The 20545-nt window shown below is 42.6% G+C and overlaps 1 long non-coding RNA gene across 2 annotated transcripts; it reads left to right on the top strand.

Annotated features, from left to right (window-relative positions):
• The first annotated feature begins 17196 nt into the window (after positions 1 to 17196).
• LOC147757897 (uncharacterized) lies at positions 17197 to 18915 on the top strand. 2 transcript variants are annotated; one of them, XR_015321888.1, is made up of 4 exons: positions 17197 to 17322; positions 17567 to 17731; positions 18058 to 18516; positions 18714 to 18915. It is a non-coding gene; the product is annotated as an uncharacterized LOC147757897 (long non-coding RNA). The 2 variants fall into 2 exon arrangements; XR_015321889.1 differs by having other exon boundaries at positions 18058 to 18915.
• Positions 18916 to 20545: the final 1630 nt, after the last annotated feature.

Raw genomic sequence — 20545 nt, 5'->3', positions numbered from 1 at the left:
TATAGGAATTCCATTGGAGAACATGTAAACTACTTTCAAATACAAATAAGAAAAAATACTAAATGCAATTTTCTTCATTAAAATGGCTCTTCCGAGCACCAAGAGACGAAAGAAAATATTTGATGTCAGTTTATAGAGCCTCCATAGTGGTTCCATGAACCACCTTTAACCCTACCTTTTCCATGACGGAATGTGCGAACTGCACACCCCATCAACCACCTTCATCAGGCAATCATTTGTTGCAACCTGTTACCCCGAACAGCTTTTTTTTTCGACTTGTCTTAGCTATTCACCAGGCGTGACCGCGATCTCTGGACAAGTTGTGGTCCTCCGAACATCGCTTGTCAATAGTCCAGCGGCAGAACTCTTCGTCATCGAAGTTATCCACTAGAACAGATCACTACAATGACTGTTCTACATTGTTGATCTTGTCAATCGTAGACTATATTTTCAGACGATTGCTGCCGCAGCCACAACAATGAAACGGCGTCTTCCTCAACTGCTGATGGTGCTGAGCCCTATCACACACAATCTGCAAACCTTTCTACCTACACCTGTTCTATAGCGCCTCATATTTTCCCGTTCGATCACGCCTTCTACTATTGTCTTCACCTGTAGATACCCACAGTTGCACCAATCTACATTGCCGCTTAACCTATCCTTGATTCACTGCGCTCTTCACTTTTCCCCGTTCACATTCAAACATTGTCCATATACCCCCCCCCCCCCGTTACTGTCTGTGCACATGTATATCTCATTATTCGCGTCTACTGTTTGAGACTAACGGGACCACTCCGTTGTTCATTCGCAAAGGCTCAGATAAGCGGAACAAAATGATTTCTCCTTGACACATCAAAAAGCAGGACAAATGTATAGTTACCGAAGCGTATCCGAGACAGAGAGCAAAGATAGACTCGACAAGCTTTTCCCTATGTTGGGCTAGAGAGAACGACAGAAACAGTGTGCAAATGCTAACGGAAAAAAAAGTGCCCGATCATGAGGAAGCACGAACGTCCTAAAGAAAGGTCTGCCGGAGCCCTACATTGATGTGCCTGCATGACGCTGCCACACCGCGGTAAGCTTACCACCAACACTGGGATGATCCCTAGACCATGTGGTTATTAGGCCTGCGTTCGTCTGTTCTCTGTCTTCCTTTTCGTGCTACCTAGCCTCACGCCTCTCAAGTAACTTCGCTGTAACAGGTCTCCTAAGTACTTGAATAGAGCATGTGTATACTGTATCTGCATTTTTACAAAGTGGACTCTGTGTATTAGCTATGAAGACTGTGTGTAGGTAGATGGATATAGAGAAAAGATTCGGGGTCCTTGTTACCGCTAGACTAGGTCTAGGAGTGCATATTGCGTACCTGTATTGAGTCTAAGTCGAATAGCTTTTTTATCACCGGTATATAAAAAAAACACAAAATTATTATTGCCGATAACAAGCAAAGACATTTTGAGAAAACTGTTGCATGACCATGTTTTTAGGGGCTTCCCGTCTCGCTTAGTCCCACGCTGCTTTCTAAACATGCGAGAACGCCGTAACTGATTTCGCAGTAACGTTAATTAAAGTGTTGGGACATTTTGCAGTCAGAGCTACGTGGTACGAAGCAAATCTAGTTGATACGTTTTGGTAGCATTGTTACGCTGGTATCAATGCAATTTTTGGTTGCAACCAATATAGAATCACTAGCTGTTTCATGAGTTCGCGATGCAAAGTGGGCTAGAAATACACAGAGGAACGCATACTTGATCACTGAAGCAACGAAGATATCATATGACTTCACGCGGATTGATTCCGTCACCCACCTACCTACCTATTTCCAGGTCGAATAAATGCAATGGCTTTACACGTCGATGGCTGGTTGATATACTTAGTGACATATGCTCAAGCAGTGGTACCATTACAGCTGTTGTACAGAGGACATCAAAAAACTTCATTTCAAAGTTTCTTCGTTCCGTAGCTATAATACTATCGATATATTAAAAACACCTCAGATAAGTGCAGCAAGATATAGCCCAGCTTGGCTCCGTAGTGAGGTCGAGTCCTTGATGCTATATACACCTAAGAGGGTTTTAAAGACTTAGAGAGAGAAAGCAACCAAGAGTTAGGACAGGAAATAGAAAACAGTACTGGCATAACATTCTAGAAGCATGTTTGAAATAAAGCATTGATGAATCTATCGTACAATTAGATGATTTGATACTTTTAACTTATTTTAGTACTAAAATAGGTTATTTGAATTCCGTAGAAGGTTGTATCGTACTGTTCGTCCCTATCGAAACTGCTAGCAGTTTAAGTTCGACAATTTTGAGACAAAGTAGCAAAAGGAAAACACGCAGAATTGGGAGCTTACCGAACGAGCCCCTACCGTATGGATCTATGAGAACTTCCTAAGTGTCACCATCGCCAAATCGCGCTTTGTCATACCTTTGCTCACTTCCGATTTTTCTTCTAGTTCTTATGCAAGTATTTCCTCGAACATACATATACTTCGCCTTCAATTATAATTCCCTTGCATTTATAAACAGTCTGCAAACATTGCTACCAAAGTGAAAAAAATATCCGTCTGTTTTTGCTTCGATCTGAGGCGTAAAATAGCCGATGTTTTCCAACACAAACAAATGATAGACGAAATAGACAGACAGACAGACAGATAAACAAACACCGAAATCGAGCGAGGGCAGGATTTATCCATTGCTTTTACTTCTCATATTCTCCGTCGCGAAGATTGATAGCATCTTGGTCGTTCTGTACATGTGCTAGCTTTTGTGCCAACTGTCTCTTTCGACCATGATGAGGATTACGATCCGAACGAAGATTCATCTCGCGAGCATCTAGCTTTTAACCCTCCAAAGGAAAGCTATTCAAGTCCCGTAGACTTACGGTTTGCCACAACTGCAAATAGAACACTACAAGGTATCGAAATCCGCGTCGACAAAAAGGGGTAAAACCGTGCGTCGATCAAATTTTCCGCTGCCGTCCTCGCGCCTGTCATCCAATGCCGATGTCTGTTCGCTCGTTCGATTCACCCATTGTGGACATGTACTTGTGAGTCCACCATCAATTCGTAGCTGGTTTACGGTCCCCGCTGCCACCTGCTCATACCCACAAAGATATGACAGGCTATTGAACCACCACACAGTTCACGAAGCGTATACGGCGAGAAGCTGTCTGCTTCGTGATGTCGGTGAGTGGTGAGGCGAAGGCTGATAGGTCGTCCGTGTGTATGTGGTGCCAGGTTGAACTGTAGGAAGTACCCTTGACCACGAGTTCCATTCCGCACATGTTCATCTGAACAGACTCCGATAAATAGCAGCAGTGGCACCACAGAATTGGCAGCATTGTCTCGCCTTCTTGTTTAGGAATCTGCCTTAGTCCCGACTCTGAATAAGGTCATCGATCATTTTTGGCCTGTGCTAATTAATCTGCGCCAGAAGGGGTCATCCAGCTGGACAAAGTAAAACAACATAAGATAGCTAGCTATACAGTAGTATATAACAAGCCACAAGCACGGAACAGTGGGCTTCAGTACTTCGAGAGGCACTTCAAGGTTTCGATAAGATTATGGTATGGTCATAGTGTCGACATCAGCGCGTTCAGTATGATTGCTGCGGTGTTCTGCAGTAGGCCAACCACTACGCTGTTGCACTTGAACTAAAAAGCTTCTAATGCGTGGAGGACCTCTTTGCTTCGGCGGTCTACTTCGATGGCAAACGCTTAAGATTGATCGACCACGTAGTTCATGGTCGTTTGCGACTGAGCACTGAGCAAAGCTTCAATGTAGCCTTGGGGGAGTGACTATACTATGCCAGAGTCACGAGCAATAGGATTTTCATATAGAGAGACGACCCTTTGGGAATAACCGATAAAAAAAAAGATGCATCGAGCACACAAGCCACTGCGGCGGTCCTGTGTTACTTATCTATGCATATTATTACAAAACTGGTAATCAGCCGTGTCGAGGCACGACAAAGGGGCATGTGTCACATCTGTGTTGTGTCGGTTACCCGAGCCGATGTTCAAGTTTATGGGCGCGTCGACATTACCATATTGCCAACGTTGAAATATAAAAACTGTTTGTGATCGTACTAATAGTAAACACAACGCCATTCATAGACTTGCAACGAGCAGCTAAAAAAACAAGCTAAATGGTACAATAAGTAAAACAATTTGCCTTGTTCTTGATTGTGCATAAATCGTTTGAAACACAGGCACCAGATAAGAAAACCTGTTCCTGTTACGCTTGTCAGGTAGAAAATAAGACCCATTGAGCAATCGGTCGGAATGAAAATTCCATTATGGTTGGTCCGATACGTTTAGATGCACCTAATCGATATCCATTGAAGCTAATAATTGCTTATATTTCCGTATCAATTTTTATTATTTACTTCAATGAAGTCATTTTTTTTTTGTTTCTGGCGGGAGAGGTTACACTATAATAATATTACATTGATTAATAATATTGCCCCTATGAGACTCTATTTTACGACATTATCCAAATATCACACAATTATCGTTTAAGCGCATGTAAAAGAACCACTCAAGGACAGGGCCTAGTCTTCAAGCTACTTCTTAAGCTACATCCATAATAGTAGTCCCGGACCATTTTCCCGCTTTAACACCTGAAGAGATGTATCCTGCCAGTGGATAGTTCAGGAACCGGCACGACGGAAGTGAAGACGTATAAAATCAGGTCAGCTTTCTTTGCAACGATTCTGTGTGGTAAATCTGTTGCCCTTGAGTTTGCTGTTAATAACCTCATCAAACAGCGTTTTAGGCGACGAATCCAATTTCGCGGCCTTAAACCCTAGGCCGTCTCGAATGTCCAAGGAAAAATCAGCGGCCGTACACGTCCTATCACTGTAATGCGATAATAGAATTACTTTCGTTTTCAACACGTAAAGGTTTCGAGTCCGGAGTTCCGTATCGTTTCTGTACCAGTAGCTAACAGGACTGCTTTTATATTTGAAGGATATATCACATCCGTTTTATAATAGTTTGTAAACAATGTAGAATATTCTGCCTAGTTGTATAAAAATATTGTTATAAGACAAAACGTTTTTCAACCCGTTTAGCTAATGTCGTCAAATAGTTCATCGCTTGTGGCAAAGGGAAGGGATCCCGAACAACGGCTGACATACTGAAAAGTTGCAAAATTCCCTCAATTCTGATTGAGTGAACAAGTCAACGATCATTTCCACAGAGACGACGATCGGGGAACGTGACATCCAGAAAATTATAGGTAACTTTTATGGACCTGGTTTAGCTCAACCACATTTCATAGAGCCTAGGGAAAAAATACAGCACAGAAAACCAGTGGCACATTTCGCTGGACTTCGCCAAGTCCAATTGGTCAGGGCGCAACCAAAACGAACTTGGATAGAGAATGATAAAAATCGACGATCGTTTTGGAGGGACCGTGAAACTTCTATAGGACGAATAATGAGATAGTTCGACAGGGGGCGCAACTCCGCAAATGTGTCAAAAACAAATGTCGGCTTTGGCGTTTTCTCAGTTATAGAACGGTAGTCGCTAGATCTGTGGCAGTATTATTGCAACTAAACGATTCCTGTTTAGACATTGATGAACACAGCTTTAACAGACTTCATCGACGAGCTGAAAAAGGGGAGTGACTGTAAACTGCAATACAATTGGCTAAAATGTGTGCTAGCTATTTTATATATTTTCACTTTTGATTCGTCGTCACGCGGACAATACGCTTGAAGGGCAAATACTAAAAGTGACGACGTTTTCGAAAAATTATTTGGCCTCAATTTAATCAGGCACCTGGTTTTGGTAGTCTATTGTGTAGCCGGTTGCCAAAGGCATCGATAATCCGTTCTCAAGATAGAAGAACCGCGTCACAAGGCTCCGATACCCTCTAGCTATTGGGGAATCGCACCCGCCTCAGTCCATATCGAGCAGAAAATAGTAGGCAATCGAATTCAAGAATGAGGTCGGAACCGAAACGACGATTGAACTTTAAGCAAACGGTAAGCTGCTCGGTGGAGCTGATTAGGCTGAACAAAAGGAAACAAACTGAAGGCTATTATCATTAATAGTGAGGGCAAACAGTCGAAAAAAGAAAAACTGAAGGGAAAGAGTTAAAAAACGATTAACGAGACGAATATAATACATGTATTATAGCATAAACCAATAATAAATCTAATGCGAAATAACAGTAAAAGTTCTTAGTAAAGTCTTGTAACAAGACGTTGCCCAACAAAGTTGCAAGTTGTTTTTATTAAGAAATAATCCCTCCTTGTTAATATTAATCTCGCTTGAGGTAATGGATCACTAACTGGCGAAAGTTCTGGACATGTTACTGTCAAAGGCCTTCCTCGTTTGTGTTAACTTGTCTATTCGGAATAGGTTATTTAGTAACCCGCGCTCTTCTTTGCTATCAAGCTTAAAAAAGATTACCAGGACCATCTGTTCGAACACAATAGATTGTAGGTTTTTTTTAGGTTTATATAATATGGTGCTTCCTTTTTTTGATTCCAAACTTTGGGGTAAGTTTCTCATGCCTAACTTGCAAGCAAGTTAGACGAACTGCTCCGCGAGCAGCCCACTTCCTATTTGTTTTTTCTAGCGGGACTGGATCCACTGAGTAATGCCATGTAGTCCATAACGGAGTACTGCATTGATTTAGACATGTGCCATTGTTAAAAACAAGTCAATTTCTAGTTGGGCTATTATATCGCCTACTCTCAAGAAACAATGTAAATAATGATCTCTTTTCTTGGATATTTAGTAGAACTAGGGGTCGTTTTTTACTTGGTCATCTAACCGACAATGAAATAATTGTCAAACCCTCCTACAAACCAGTCCTGCTTCGTTGGCTCGTTCCAACCTTTCGTATTTGAGATTTTCGTATATGGCGAGTTAAAGAGATTTATGCTGTCGAGGAGAATATAGCGTTGTGCTATTTTCATATAGGGGATATCGACATTTTGTTAGATAAAATCGGCTTGATAAGAATTTAACGTAAACCTTATGACTGAATATTGTCGAAACATGCAACATGAGCAGAGTGTAAGGTGTATACGTGTTGACTATAGAGATTGGTACAACTAATTAGTAATGAAATGTTTTCGTAAGCTTTTAGCTTATTATAAGCATTACGTCAATCTGAACGTCCACGTGTTTTTTTCACTGAACAGACATACACATTACCCACGGTTCTACAAACACAACGTAATCCCTAAATGACTTAATAACTAACAGATGCAGAGATAAGGAAATCCAAGTACGTGCGACAAAGCACAACCTCAAGTTACCTTCTAAAATATCAGCTATATACTGTAGTGCTATTAATCCAAATGCAAAAGTAAAAATGAGCCAAACAAAAGCAAAATTTGAGTATTTTCTGTTTTCTCATAAGGAACGGAGAGGAATACTCAAATTTTCTTGATCTCAAATCGGAGCCGTCGTCAAAAGCCGTTATCCATGCTGTTGTTCACTAACTAGGAAGTAAATTTTTTGTCTCGACCTTGCCCGAACGCATGTGGAGCTAAAGTCAACTAGAAAAAAGTACGACAACTCACGGTGCGCCTATCATACGAAAACCTAAGTAGATCATAGTTCTAATTCTGATGACTACTTTCCCTGTGTGAAGCTAACTTCTAGTAGACATTTTTCTTCTAGACCAACTGATAGAGTTGTTAGTGGAAAAGGCACAGCCTGTAGAAGAAAGGCCAAGTAGTTTTTGTCGATGATTCTCATACTCATCAAACATGTCTACAAATAATGGCAGGCAATAAACATCACAACTTTAGCACATAGCTATGAATATATCCTAGCTAACGGAATGTACATGACAGAAGAGGACCGTGACGCGCTTGTGAATGGCCCACGTTGTGCTTGGACCTTAGACTTGGAATCGGTTAGGACAACAAACTCATCTTACTGAAACTAAACAAGCCTAAACAGGAGAGGAACGCCATAAAATATCGAACGGTGCGTAACGCTTAAATGTAGCAAACTAGACTTCACTTTCATCTGAATCTTACGGCTTCTCCAAATTTGCGCAGACGACTAGTTGTCAACTCGCAGCCGACAAAATAACAAAAACAGAAATGTAATATCCGAATTTGCAAAAAAGCTATCACCAGTGACTAATTCTACATAAGATCACCACAAATAGTGGCGTAGGAGCCTGGAACGCCAGAGTCTGAAGGTTGCCGGTTTGATTCGCCTGATTGGTAGCTCGTATAGGCGTACAGACTCTACTCTGAGGGAGCTACGAGGAAAATAAACAAAACATTATAAAATAACGTCGTCTACAGATTTTTGGGTTCATTGGTTACAACATGTCCCCCTTGTCGGAAGACCTCTCCTCAGAAAAATACAAAAGCTCGTCCTGACCCTGAGGACCGTTTACTGTGAAAAAACACAATAAGACTATAGCGTGAGCTACCATGACCTTGTGAAGGCACAGACCAGTTCTCCTGCTAGTTTTCAATAGTCTTCACTCCCCAACCTACTGCAGTGTATATCGAACTTTTCGATGAGGTTCAGCAGAAGATTAACTTGATTGAGAAAGCTATTCAACGCATTTAGCTTGACTAAGCCATCGTCTATTAGTTAGCTTGAATTTCTTGGCAGGGTTTCATTGATGCTCCATATTTCCAGGTTCGATTGAATCCAGTTTGTTTTGACAAATGGTTGGTTATCATTATGTTAATTCTATTAAACTAAACGTTTACTTCTAATAATTTATTGTGATAAATAAAATTATCAATTTTCTTTTACTGCTCGGCAGACTAAAGAAAGCCATTAATTAAAATCGTGTCATAGGAACATACCTATGCTTTCCAAAGATAGATAGATAGTAGCTACTATTGCTTACCAAGCAGCATTTTTGTTATGGGTCATGTTCACAAAAATTGACCCGGGCTCAACCTAGTATGAGTCACAAGAAAAGACTAAGGGATCTTCATTGCTGTTTAGCGTGCCAAAATCGCGTCCGCCTCTATGCATAGACAGGAAGTTATTGTTAGCTTGCAAGATTAACTTGCACCAATGACCGCTGTCCACCTTAAGAGGAACTTATATTCAATCAAAAAGATTCCAAGACGGTGGGAAAAAAATGTGGGTAGGCTGTGCTTCAGGATTAACCAACGTCAATGGAAGATGTTATGCTGAGAATATCGATTAAAACGCGTTCTCTTTCGTGATCTATGATCTGGCTCAAGAGAGCCCAAGAGAAGCAGGCATTTGTTGAGATTATCTTAAAGAACCCATTTATACGGGAAACAGATCAAAAGTTGTTATGATAGCTGCTAACTGTGGAAAGTGTATTTGCGCAAGCATCTCACAAAAAGGTACCCCTCTGCTAGCTCTTACTGTCCTCAAGTAAATTACGTAATTCTTACGCTTTTAACTGTTAATAATTCAGTGTTCTAGTAATATTAATAACATTTTTTTTTTACCAGAACAGATATTTGCTGCGGTAATTGTCTGTATAGGCAAACTATTTTTATTTTCATTTCCGACATTATATAACATTATAATTATATACAAAGTACTCAAAGTAGACAGTATAGTAAACAAGTGATTATAACTAGAAGTGGGCATCATCGCCGCGGACGTTCGTTTTTATTATTTAGAATTCTTTCTTTTGGGGACGACTTTGACGTATCGTTAGGCAGGATATGTGTCGATGCCCACGTTTTGTCACCAGAGCCTGTTAAATTCTAGCAGTTCGACCTTGATGCCCTAATGTCAGAGTCTCAGGGCAACTTCTATTCTTTCGAGTCGTTCCGATCGATGGTAAAAATGACGTAGTCTTTTCTCTTCGAAGGTGGCACCCGAACGTCATAGTTTTCGACTTTCTGTAGCTTTGTCCGGATCGGTTTACAGGCTCAAGCTCTCGCTCGACACGATACCCGGGGATCTGTGCCCAATAAAATGCATGTTCCCCTTATTGAATCGGTGCTTCCACGGGCAGCTGCTGCAAAGGTTTTCCATTGTCATTGTACCCATTTTAGGTAACAGGTGCCATAGCGGCGGATACATTAAAATCTCTTTATACGTAGTCCTGTGCGGTCAACCGACAAACCTTCTCTACTTAGTCAACCTATCGATCCAACAATCCGTGATAATGGGCCACGTTTCCGTTTTGTTATTAGAATCTCCGACGACGTTTACGGCAAGCAGAATCGTTATCATAGATCAAATCACTTGACATTTATAGAAGTATTCCCCAGGCACTTTTGCCATCAAAATGAGAGCTTCGAAACAAAGTAACATGAAGCTCGTTTTGCTAAGTTCTATTTCCTCTTTACAAATTTCAATAAGTTCACTGAGATTCTCGTTGGCAACCTCAATGAGAGGCTGTTTGCTGACCAATGAGATAGTGCTCCACCAGGTTTTCTAAAAGCTTATTTTTTTTAATGCAGGCCCAGCAAAGTATTACAGTAGGTTTAAACAGTTAATAAGATAAGCAATATTTGCTCGTTTTTACCCGCAACTGTTCTTCGAAGTAGACAAAAGGTTTAAACTAGGCCTCTTTTCAGCTCTTTTTCTTTTTCTCGTACACGAAACAAAATCGAGAAAACGTAAAAATTACAAGCTGTACTGAGCTACCAGATGTCACAAAGCTGCTCCCTTTGGTCGCCAGGAGTTCAAAATGGCGACTGAGCGTTTTCTAAGGTTTTTGCATGGCAACCCAGACTGTGCGAGTTGTCGATTCTTAACAACCAATTCTTTTATGTACACATTATAACTACTCTATATATCAACCATTATATACTTAATGCTAATGTTGATGGCACCGCAACGTCTGTTCACTTATACACCTGTACGAACGATGATCCTATATCGGTGAACGCCAAAGGACCTCTTTTGACGCTTAACTATTTACGGTACCTGTCCATTATTATTTTATTGTGTTTTTAGTGGACACTGAGTAAAGTCAAGGGAAGTAATTAATTAAGTCTAATGAGATGTGATGGTATTCACAGAATTGAAACGTTAGAGCCGAGTCGCTTCTCGAGCTTCGAATCACTTCATACCCTTAAGTAGAATGGAACGGTATAACCAAGCGTTGTCAGTGTCACACACGGATCATAGCTAACCACGCAGTAGAGTAAAGAGTAATAGAAGAGGAGCGCTTCTTTTCGCCAACAATGACACGGATCAGTGACTACGTGACAACAATATCAGAGTACGATACGCCTGTCTGACTGCCTGTGGGTTGTCTGATAGCTGACTTCGGCAGTGTCACCCAACAGCGATAATAAACCGCGTGAACCTGACTCAACAACAACGCAGAGGGGGTCAGCGATTCAACGTTAGGTCAATTCAGCTCAAGCGGCGATTTATCCTAATAGCCAGCAAGGCGTTGGAAAGGATCAGCTTCATCGGCAGCGTCAGATCAGTACTGACATGCTCGTCAAACAACGATACGCAAGATTGTGATAGACACAAAAGCGATGGAAACGGTCGTTCAGAGACAAATATTATATAGATAGAACAAGTGACATCGGGAGAAAGGTGCTACGACTGACTGATACGTTGGTAGCTAATGTTGACTGGTCGCCTGAGTGTCCTCATCGCTACTTATCGACTTTGTTAACCTAGCTGAAATAGTACTGTTAGATATCTTCTATTTAGTTATAGCTAAATGACAATAGTGAGTCACTAGCCGATTTAACAACGCTATTGTCTTGAAGGTGCACTGAAGGGTAGCTGTTTGAAATGGGCACCTGTCTATCCACGGTAGAATCATAGGAGAAAGTGATATACGCTTCAGCTGGCGAAGTACCTAAGTCTGCTAGTGGACTGAGCACGAAAATGATTTGTTCGGTGGATCTGGCAAGCTGGATGCAAAGAAATCACTTGAGAGGGACCAATTTCTGTGACAATCCTTGATAATATATTGTCAGTCATATAGATGGCGCTTAATTATTTCTGTTATCTTTAACAGGAATTATTGCAATTCAAGAAGTTTCGATTCCTCCTCTAATACTAATTATTTAAAGTTTGCAAACCCGCTCCAGCAGTTTAGCGTTGTTGGCCCCCCAGCGTCAAACGATGTATGTTTACATACGTTTTCGAATCTAAGCCACTTCATAAAACACCCCTAAGTTTAGTAGGCAAACACGTTGCAGCTGAATCATGTCCTCCCTTCCCAATTAATGTACCCGTTTTTACTAATAGGTTTATTATACGTATAATTTCAACACATTGTATTTCTCTTTTTGCAAACCATTTTACAAATCTTCTATATTTGCTATCGAAGTTGTACCCAGTCGGGCCGGGACGCAACGTAATCATATTTACGCTTCTACTGTATTGTATTTCTGCACAGGTAAGACACTGGCAATCGATGAAGCCTCTAAATGTCGCCGTTATTTTCTTCCAAGTCCCCTTCTTCGTTCGTGGTGAGGCAGGTATCTGTAATCTTCCTCCCAAATCGCGAAATATGAGATTTACCTGTAACACCCGCTAACTAACTACGTTGAAAGCTCTTGAGTTCGTATGAAACAGCGACCTTTTATTGTTATCAGGCAGCATTTTCCCTCAATATGGATTGTAGTGGTGCCCCCAGGATGGGGCTCGTCCCGTGGCTGGAGGAGGAGGCTTCTTGAGAAGCATCTTTTCCGCTCAGATGCTTCCATACGATGAAGAGTGCGGTTTGCGTCTACTAGACTAGTTAATATCCTTAGCTAAACAATGAATAAATGGTACCAATCGTATACACGAAATATGAGGTAGGGTAGTCAAAAGGAAGTGGCCTGTTCGTGAATAGGCTACGCAGACTGGGACTTCTTCAATCCCGAAAGCGGATTTCGTCAGAGCTCTCTTCCATGGAGTCTTTACAGGCAGGAATTTGACCGCACCATTTCGGAACACGGTAACCGGTCCTGATCCAGTGGACTGAATGGGCAAACGCTGGCGACTCCGCCTCTAGTGTAACAGCACTCACTATACGTCGAGAGCTCTCCAAATATTTGCGGCCAAATATCCGCGCCTGACTTATTAGGCTAAGCAAGAAGGCCGTACAAGGCAGGATCAAGTTCGTTTAGTGGCCTGACACTGGCCACTGCATCCAGGATCTGTCATGTATACGGGCCTGTTTCGTCCTATTGTACGTATCTCTTTCGCGACACAGAGTGAGAAGGCTACCGGGTAAAGCAGCTTCCCATGTTTATTAACGATACATATACTGCCGAATGCATACAGCGCACGAGAGCGAGCACTTGTGACGCATCTACGTACGCTCCCGCTGGTAAGTTTTGAGGATCTGCGCGTCCGCTTCGCCGAGCCCGGTAGAAGCTGCCGCTATTAGTAATAATCATATTTAGCAGAATGGCAGAGAACCGTTAGTACCAGGTACCGTTGCCAAAACAACGGCGCCAGTTCGAACGCACTAACCACCAAGATTTACTAGCTCAGGAAAGGATTTCAATTTGAGGGACCTCGACGACCAAGCAGACGACAACAAGTAGAGCACTCAAACATCACACACTCAACACAGACACGTCCAGACTTTGCATTCCCTGTAGGAACAGCCCAAGGCAGATGAGGTGCTTGTAGACAAGGGGGTGTACGCTAAGAGACCTAGGCCGGAATAAGAGGTGATAGACAAGGCCACTTTTGTGGTTCAATATTGTGAACCTGGCGGATAGCACCTTGAGGCAAGTAGCGGTGACCGTCGTTACTGCGGTCGGTTGTAGAACGGTAGGTAATACATATTTATGTATAACCCTCGTATGAGAGGAGAGCACCGACTTTGACTGCGATAAACGATTCAAAGAGCGACATTCGCTTGAGACACTCCAATCGAAGCGGGGTGAAATAAAGGTAGACGATATTTGGACCAAACAAAAGTGCGATGAAAGTGCAGAACCAAAGGACCGGCTAAGCCTATCCATTCGGACTTGTTGCGGGCAAATGCAGATGAAGAACATATATGGAAGAAAATTTATCTGCGAAGGATTTGCACGACGCGTGAAATCGGCAGTACTACCCATGCAGATACAAACGCTGGCACTCCTTGCTCTGCCTCTCCAGCGATTGGATTGGTGCCTCCTTTTGAATTTACAGGCCTTGAGTAGCTGAGATTTGCGAAAATTGAGGGAAGTGCCTGTGCATGTACTGTTGGCCTGGCCAATTGAAGATGCGATTGAAGGTGTGGAACGCAAGTGATAAACAACATCTGCACCTTAAAGATTTCAGGAGTGGCGCAGGTTAAGCTTTAGCTATTGCTGCTCTATGCAAATTAATCAATTTTTTTTTCAAATCTTCTACTTCTTTAGCTAGCATTGACTGCTAATGTAGAGAACTCACGCCTTTAAGGTTGTCAACGAAGGAAAACATTCGTAACTTGTCACAAATCAAATATTGCTTATATCATTGGGTGGTCATTCTAGGAAATAGCATGTTTATGTGTAAATGGCATATAGTTGTCTATTCATATCTTAACCTACCGGCAGAGTTTATATGTAGTTGTTTTTTTGTACAGAGCTTCTCATAGATTTCGACCTAGTCTCGAGAAAAACAACAATCGTAGCTGATAAGACTGATGTATACGAATAGAAGAGCATTTATTACCTCTCGTGCAGAATATTCTTTTTTAGGAGTAACACGATTAAGCAATTTCGAGATATCAGGTCAATGCTACGATATTCAGGCTAGCAAAGCTGCACCGGAAAGAGCTGCGTAGGCAAAATCCTAGAAAAGTGGTGAACAGTTCAATCGTTCATGTTGGTCATATTGAGTACCGTTGTCTCATTTTCCTTCATTGGATTTCGTTGTTGATCGAACCGCAATACCTAATATTATAGTGTGGCATGAACCTTCCGGTCTCATCCTCGACTCGATCCATAGCACCACGTAACGATGAGATGCAAAGCGTCGTTTTTGCCGCTAAGCTATCCTAGGTATGTACGAAAGCATTTTTGTTTGCTAGGTATGGAAAAACACTCAGTTGCTTGGTCTGGACTGACTGTACGTCGGAGACTATCCACGGTGAGTGGCCTAGATCCTACCCACCCTATAAAGGTAGCACTCTCAGTTGCTTTCATGGCCGGCATTGATCCTGTTAGCAAGCTCGTTCCCGTCTTCTCACACGAGATGTCAGCTATGTCAACCGCGCCTACATGCTTTCTTCGACGGATATCACTCCAGAGTTCTTCGCTCTGATGGCCAGCTCTACGCTGTATCGCTCCTTTCATATCTACCGAAATCCGACAATTTCGAAAAAAGCTGATCGCCTCACCGATTAAATCCAACCTATGACATCGACATGTTAGGTAGCTATTTCCTTACCGAAAAACCTATGCTTTCGCCATATCAACGAATTCCACCGCGAAAAACGCCAAGTCGATGTTCAATATACCCCTGCCAGCTGCTGGACATTGGCCAGTGAACGTACAGGTTCTGTGCGGCCACTTGAATGCGATCAATGGATGCTTTCAGCCGTTTGGTGTTGTTGTTTTCGTCACAGGTCGATAAGTCCCTTCATTTCACCAAAAGTACTCAATGCCGTGTCTTCACTGAACGAAATCTTGAAATCGTTTTGTCGCCTTAAACACAAATGTCTTCGCTATGCCAACTCCGATTTGCAAAATACGAATTGCTTGTTACGCAGTCGGCCTATCTGAGAAATGTATTTATCAAACTGTGTCGCATCGAACATTAACGGCAAACCGCTCGTATTTGCCGAAGAACGTCAGCGAACTTCAGTCTTTACGAAATGGATTCGCTTGGACGTACCACTATCCCAGCATCTACTGGTCCACCTCTGCTAGTCACAATAGAAAAGTACATAGTTCTAGCCAAATAGCTAGCTAGGCTTGGAAGTAATCCCTCTCCTAAACACCCCCCTAAAGACGCGTTGCACCGAGTTATACGGTATTTTATGTCCGCTACCATATAGATGTCCTTCGCCAAGTGCGTAGGCAGGTGAGCTCTAGTGGGTACCAATGTGTAACGAATCAGGGTCCCCTTGAGTGGTCCATAGGGGCGCTCACTAACTCATCACTGTACTGAGTGGCAGTGGAGACGCTGAGTCCTTGAAGCTGCGGCTGATGTTGACGACGTCAGCCGATGGCACCACAATGGTGTACACAGACTCAACCTATACGTGATTATGGCGGCCCACTTGACACCAAGTGCCAACCTCAAATCGGAGATTGTAGTGGAGTGCGACTCCAAAGAGTTTTCTAACTACCTGTCCGACACCTTGCGACCGCTCAAATCCTTACCGAAGTCCAGGTAGTAGAGCTTACGAATACGACAGTTATGTAATTGCCATCTAGCTAGTTGATAACAGTGTGCGTGGCAGCCATCTGTATTAGCAATCTTACCGAATTTAACAACGGCGAACTGCGGTCAAAGTAGTAGCCTGGCTATAGGTACTACTCAAGCCGGTGCTTACCTAAATTATAGTAGAAATCAATAGAGCGATCGAGATATATGTGCAATGATCTATGTCCAGCCCTATTGGCCCTACTGTTTTGTGTAATAAAGTATAAGAACTTATTGTGAACTCAAGTGGTTCGGTACATTAAGGCCGTAAGGCCGCGTCAAAGTGTTCTGTTTTCATTTAAGGGAATCGATTCTGTAATGGGAGATTTCGATTATGAAAAATCTTTGAGAGATTTTATACCCAGGTCACCCAAGGACAAGTTAGTTGCTAAAGGCTTTGTCAAAATGCGTAGCCTAAATGACTAAGTTAAACGACAAAAATAACGAAACCAAGTTAGGAACCAAAATAGCACTTATTAGTATTACGCCGTACGTAGATGAGAAAAGATTCGAGCTGTAACTCCTCGAAAACTCATATTTCACACGTCTTTATTGGTAGCTTCCTATCACAACTACCATTTTATTCAAATGGGCTATAAGACCGCTTAATATGTACATGTTTTTAGCCGTACTCTCGATTTCTCAACTCATGGTTCTGTCCTTTGAAGTATCTGCAAGTCGAAACTATTACGAAGGAATTACTTCGAAACGTCTGTACCCTTTTAATTGTCACCTCAGACGAATTCCACTGAGAAATATTCACGTATGACAATAGGCGCCAAAGTCGCTGGTGAAGTCGTTTATGACAAATTAATAAATTATATCAGATAATTGTCTTGCGAAAGTAAATAATTGAGTCTATATTTCACACAAACACATGTGGCAGTATAAAGCAGCCGCTCAAATCGTTACAATCTCAACAAACAACACTGCTTGAGGCATGATGTGACCTACAGAAACGGTCTAGCAAGGCCAACACGAAGGCGTACCCTGTACCCACCCATGAGTGCGATGTCCTGCAGGCGTATAAGACTACCCATAAAGGAACAAGCTATACAGGTATAATTTGGTTCAATATTATCTTCCTCCGCATCTGTAGCAATCATCAGCGGAATCATTCATAATAGCCGCGTCGACGGCACACCATGTCAAACGCAACTTGCTCTGTTAAGCCTTGTCGACTGTGGTGTTTTCGTCTGTAGTGCCTTGCCCCTTGTGCTTTTAACCGTATCTCAGTTTCTCGATATGTTAAGACTCAGGGGAAAAGATATTGAATCCTTGTTTTAACTGTCTGTTCGTTTAGAGGTCGAATGCCAACGAGCTAGAGTTAACGGGGTTAGTGCGATCTTGTGCACGCTCGCAGAAGCGCGTTCGATGGTGCACAGGTGTACCTCGAACAAGTCAGAGGCGGGGCAGATCCGTATCGGACGACCAGATCAGGCCGGCCGTCCGTGACACGCAAGCAGAGGTAACATCGTGTAGAAGTAATCGGCTTCAGCAACGATGTACAGCAATATTTAGCACAGTAGGCAACAATAGTAGACGACAATGACAACAACCTGAACGTCAGCAGCAACTTCGACACTGATGACGTCCGAAACACAAAGGACTCGATTCTTATGAAGAAAAATAAGGTCAGCTAGATTTCGTGTAGTGCCGCTTGTCTCCTATACCAGGACGTTAATACACTGTTTAATCTGTGTTCCCTGCATAGTCATAGCGTGCTATGCGACTCGAATAAGGTACGCTAATCCCACCGACTCCATAACAGTTCATTCGATCGTTTGATTGCAGAAGCAGAACCGTTCCTTTACCTGGCAGCGACTCCGCTGACCATGTGCTAAGCCAGGCTTGTGGCCTGCTAGTGGATATTTGTTTATACACAATACAAGCTACCATATGCAGGCGGTGCGAGAGATTTCGTATCGGCATCGACGGGACGGATCACCAAAGGACAGCCCATTTGACTGGGTAGATGGAGGACAAATTCATTTGGACTAAATCGAAACATAGCTCGACAGCGAGGAACGAGCTATTGATTGTTGTACGAATCTTGGAGCACCAGAAGGGTGGAGACTTCCAGCAATAACTTCGCTAGCAACAGCGGCAGCAGTGAAGATCAAAATCGTAATTGATTCAGGAGTATTCTACTAACTCGATCTCGTTGGCGACCTAGTTGAAAAGAATTGAATACTCTCCCACTCTCGATATGCGGCCGTCATCGTCACGCGGCCGGCGTTAACTATCGAATCGGTAAAATAGTCCGCTCTTACTGCCGTAGAGGAGCGTATAGAGCGTTGGCCGATCGTCAGATTTCGGCGAGCAAAATTTAGTAGTAGCTTTATTTGATTTGAAAACGACGGGTTCTTGCCTTGAATAGTTGTGCTATTCAGATTTGCCGTTCGATTTTAGTGAGTCACTTGGGCAGGTTTTATCATTGTTTTTAACAGTCGGCAAAAGGGATGGTGAGGTCAAAGAAAAGGAGGAAAAAAGGCTCGGGCTGGGTGTAAAGATCGACGACAATACCCGTTGCAGGCCTAAAAGCATTCAAGGACCAATGGAGATGACATCACGCTAGGTGTGCAAGCAGGACAAGATAACGGATCGCTTATCGGTGAAGTCACACGGTATAACGCCTCAGTAGACCTTTGTTTTTGGGGATTTGGTTTCTGTCTATTCCTTGGCTAACTGTAAGCTGATTAAATTTATTCTCGGCTCTTTAGTATTCATATATGTAGTACAGTTATATGCAATACAAAAACTAATAATGATGTGTAATTTGTCGTTAACTCATTATTATATAACGGCATTACGCCGTGAGGATTTATGGCTGATGGATAGAAATTAATGTCCAGTTTTAGATCGAACTTAGACAGTACGTACGTACTATTCAACATGTCTATAACCAGCAGTAAATCATCGTCAGGGCAAGTTTGATATTCCACCTATACCAATGCATATAGCAGGCCATGGCTGGCCTAAAACAATAGATCCGCGGAAATTCATACAACATGCACAGCCGATATCTCTACAGTGTTAACACAAAACAATGATATGTGCAATAGTGAAAGATGAACTATTACCAATTATCAGCAAAATACATTTATTTCATATAGTTCCAATCTTCGTGTGTTCTATAGGACACTGCAATACGATGACTAAAGCATCATCGGACGAGGACACAGAAATGCTATCGTCTTCACGCCAGTATCTCCGCTGGCATCGTCATGTCCAAGGTTCGTCACGTGGGAATTGTCGCCGATTTGACCGATCGTCCTACATAAGTAACTCGATTCATTGACTTGCCGCGGGCACTTGAACCCTTTTAGCAATGACGATGTCTCTTTGTCGTTTACTATTTCCCACAGAATCCTATTCTCATCGAGCTCATCGACGATATAGAGGATGACAGCGGAGCACGGGCGATTAGAGAAATGTTCCGTTTTGGAACCACTCACTCATCAATCCTTTCACTCCTTTGTCTCTCTGGCAGCCGCCGCAAGTTGACTTTTTGTTGTCTGCTCTATGTGTTCAACGCATAGAACAACTCGCTTAGATATTGCCAACGACTGGTATTATTAACAAAGCTTACTCGCGAGCCCGCATATCATTTTTGTTTGTGTCGAAGTGTTCGCGTTGAAGGGCCGACGAGTGATACTCTCGTGTCGCTGCCAACAATGAGATGCGTTACCAGCAGGACCAAAACGACGCATCGATCGCGGTAAGCGATCCTTGCCGATCCAACATTATTCCTGGACCTGACCAGAAATAAAGGGGTAATTACATCACCGCCGAACCTTCTGTTCTTCTTTGACACGATAACAAAAACACAAGCTCGACAATAGGTAGATGAGTCGGATATCTTGCTCAGCTGTAGCGTATATCTTCGAATATGGTCTGTTATGCCGGTCCAAACCTAGGCACCGACGATTGTTGCACTGTTCTGCTTAGGCTCTGCTCGACGGTTTACGACACGCGTCGATCCGGCTTACCAGCGTTGGTAACGACATGCACTAACCCCCTTTTCATAATCGGTAATCACGTGAACTTACGCGTCTTCTGTGCAGCGGAAGATCAACGGCCTGTCTATATAGTGGGTAAGCGGCAACCTAATAAAACTAATTCCCTGGCAGTAGCAGGGACACTTCCGCCTATTGTAGAGGCCGGATCACCTTGTAGGTGAAGGGAAGAGAGTTACGGTTAATGTGAGAACGCGACTTTAGTTAATTAAAACTACTTATCGTTGATTCCATACGAGGTGTAGTTTGTGGTTCGGGTCCCG

The sequence above is a fragment of the Varroa destructor genome, unplaced genomic scaffold, assembly GCF_002443255.2.
Source record: "Varroa destructor unplaced genomic scaffold, Vdes_3.0 BEIS01000002.1, whole genome shotgun sequence".
NCBI lineage: Eukaryota > Metazoa > Arthropoda > Arachnida > Mesostigmata > Varroidae > Varroa > Varroa destructor.
This window is presented reverse-complemented; position numbering and strand designations above follow the sequence as displayed.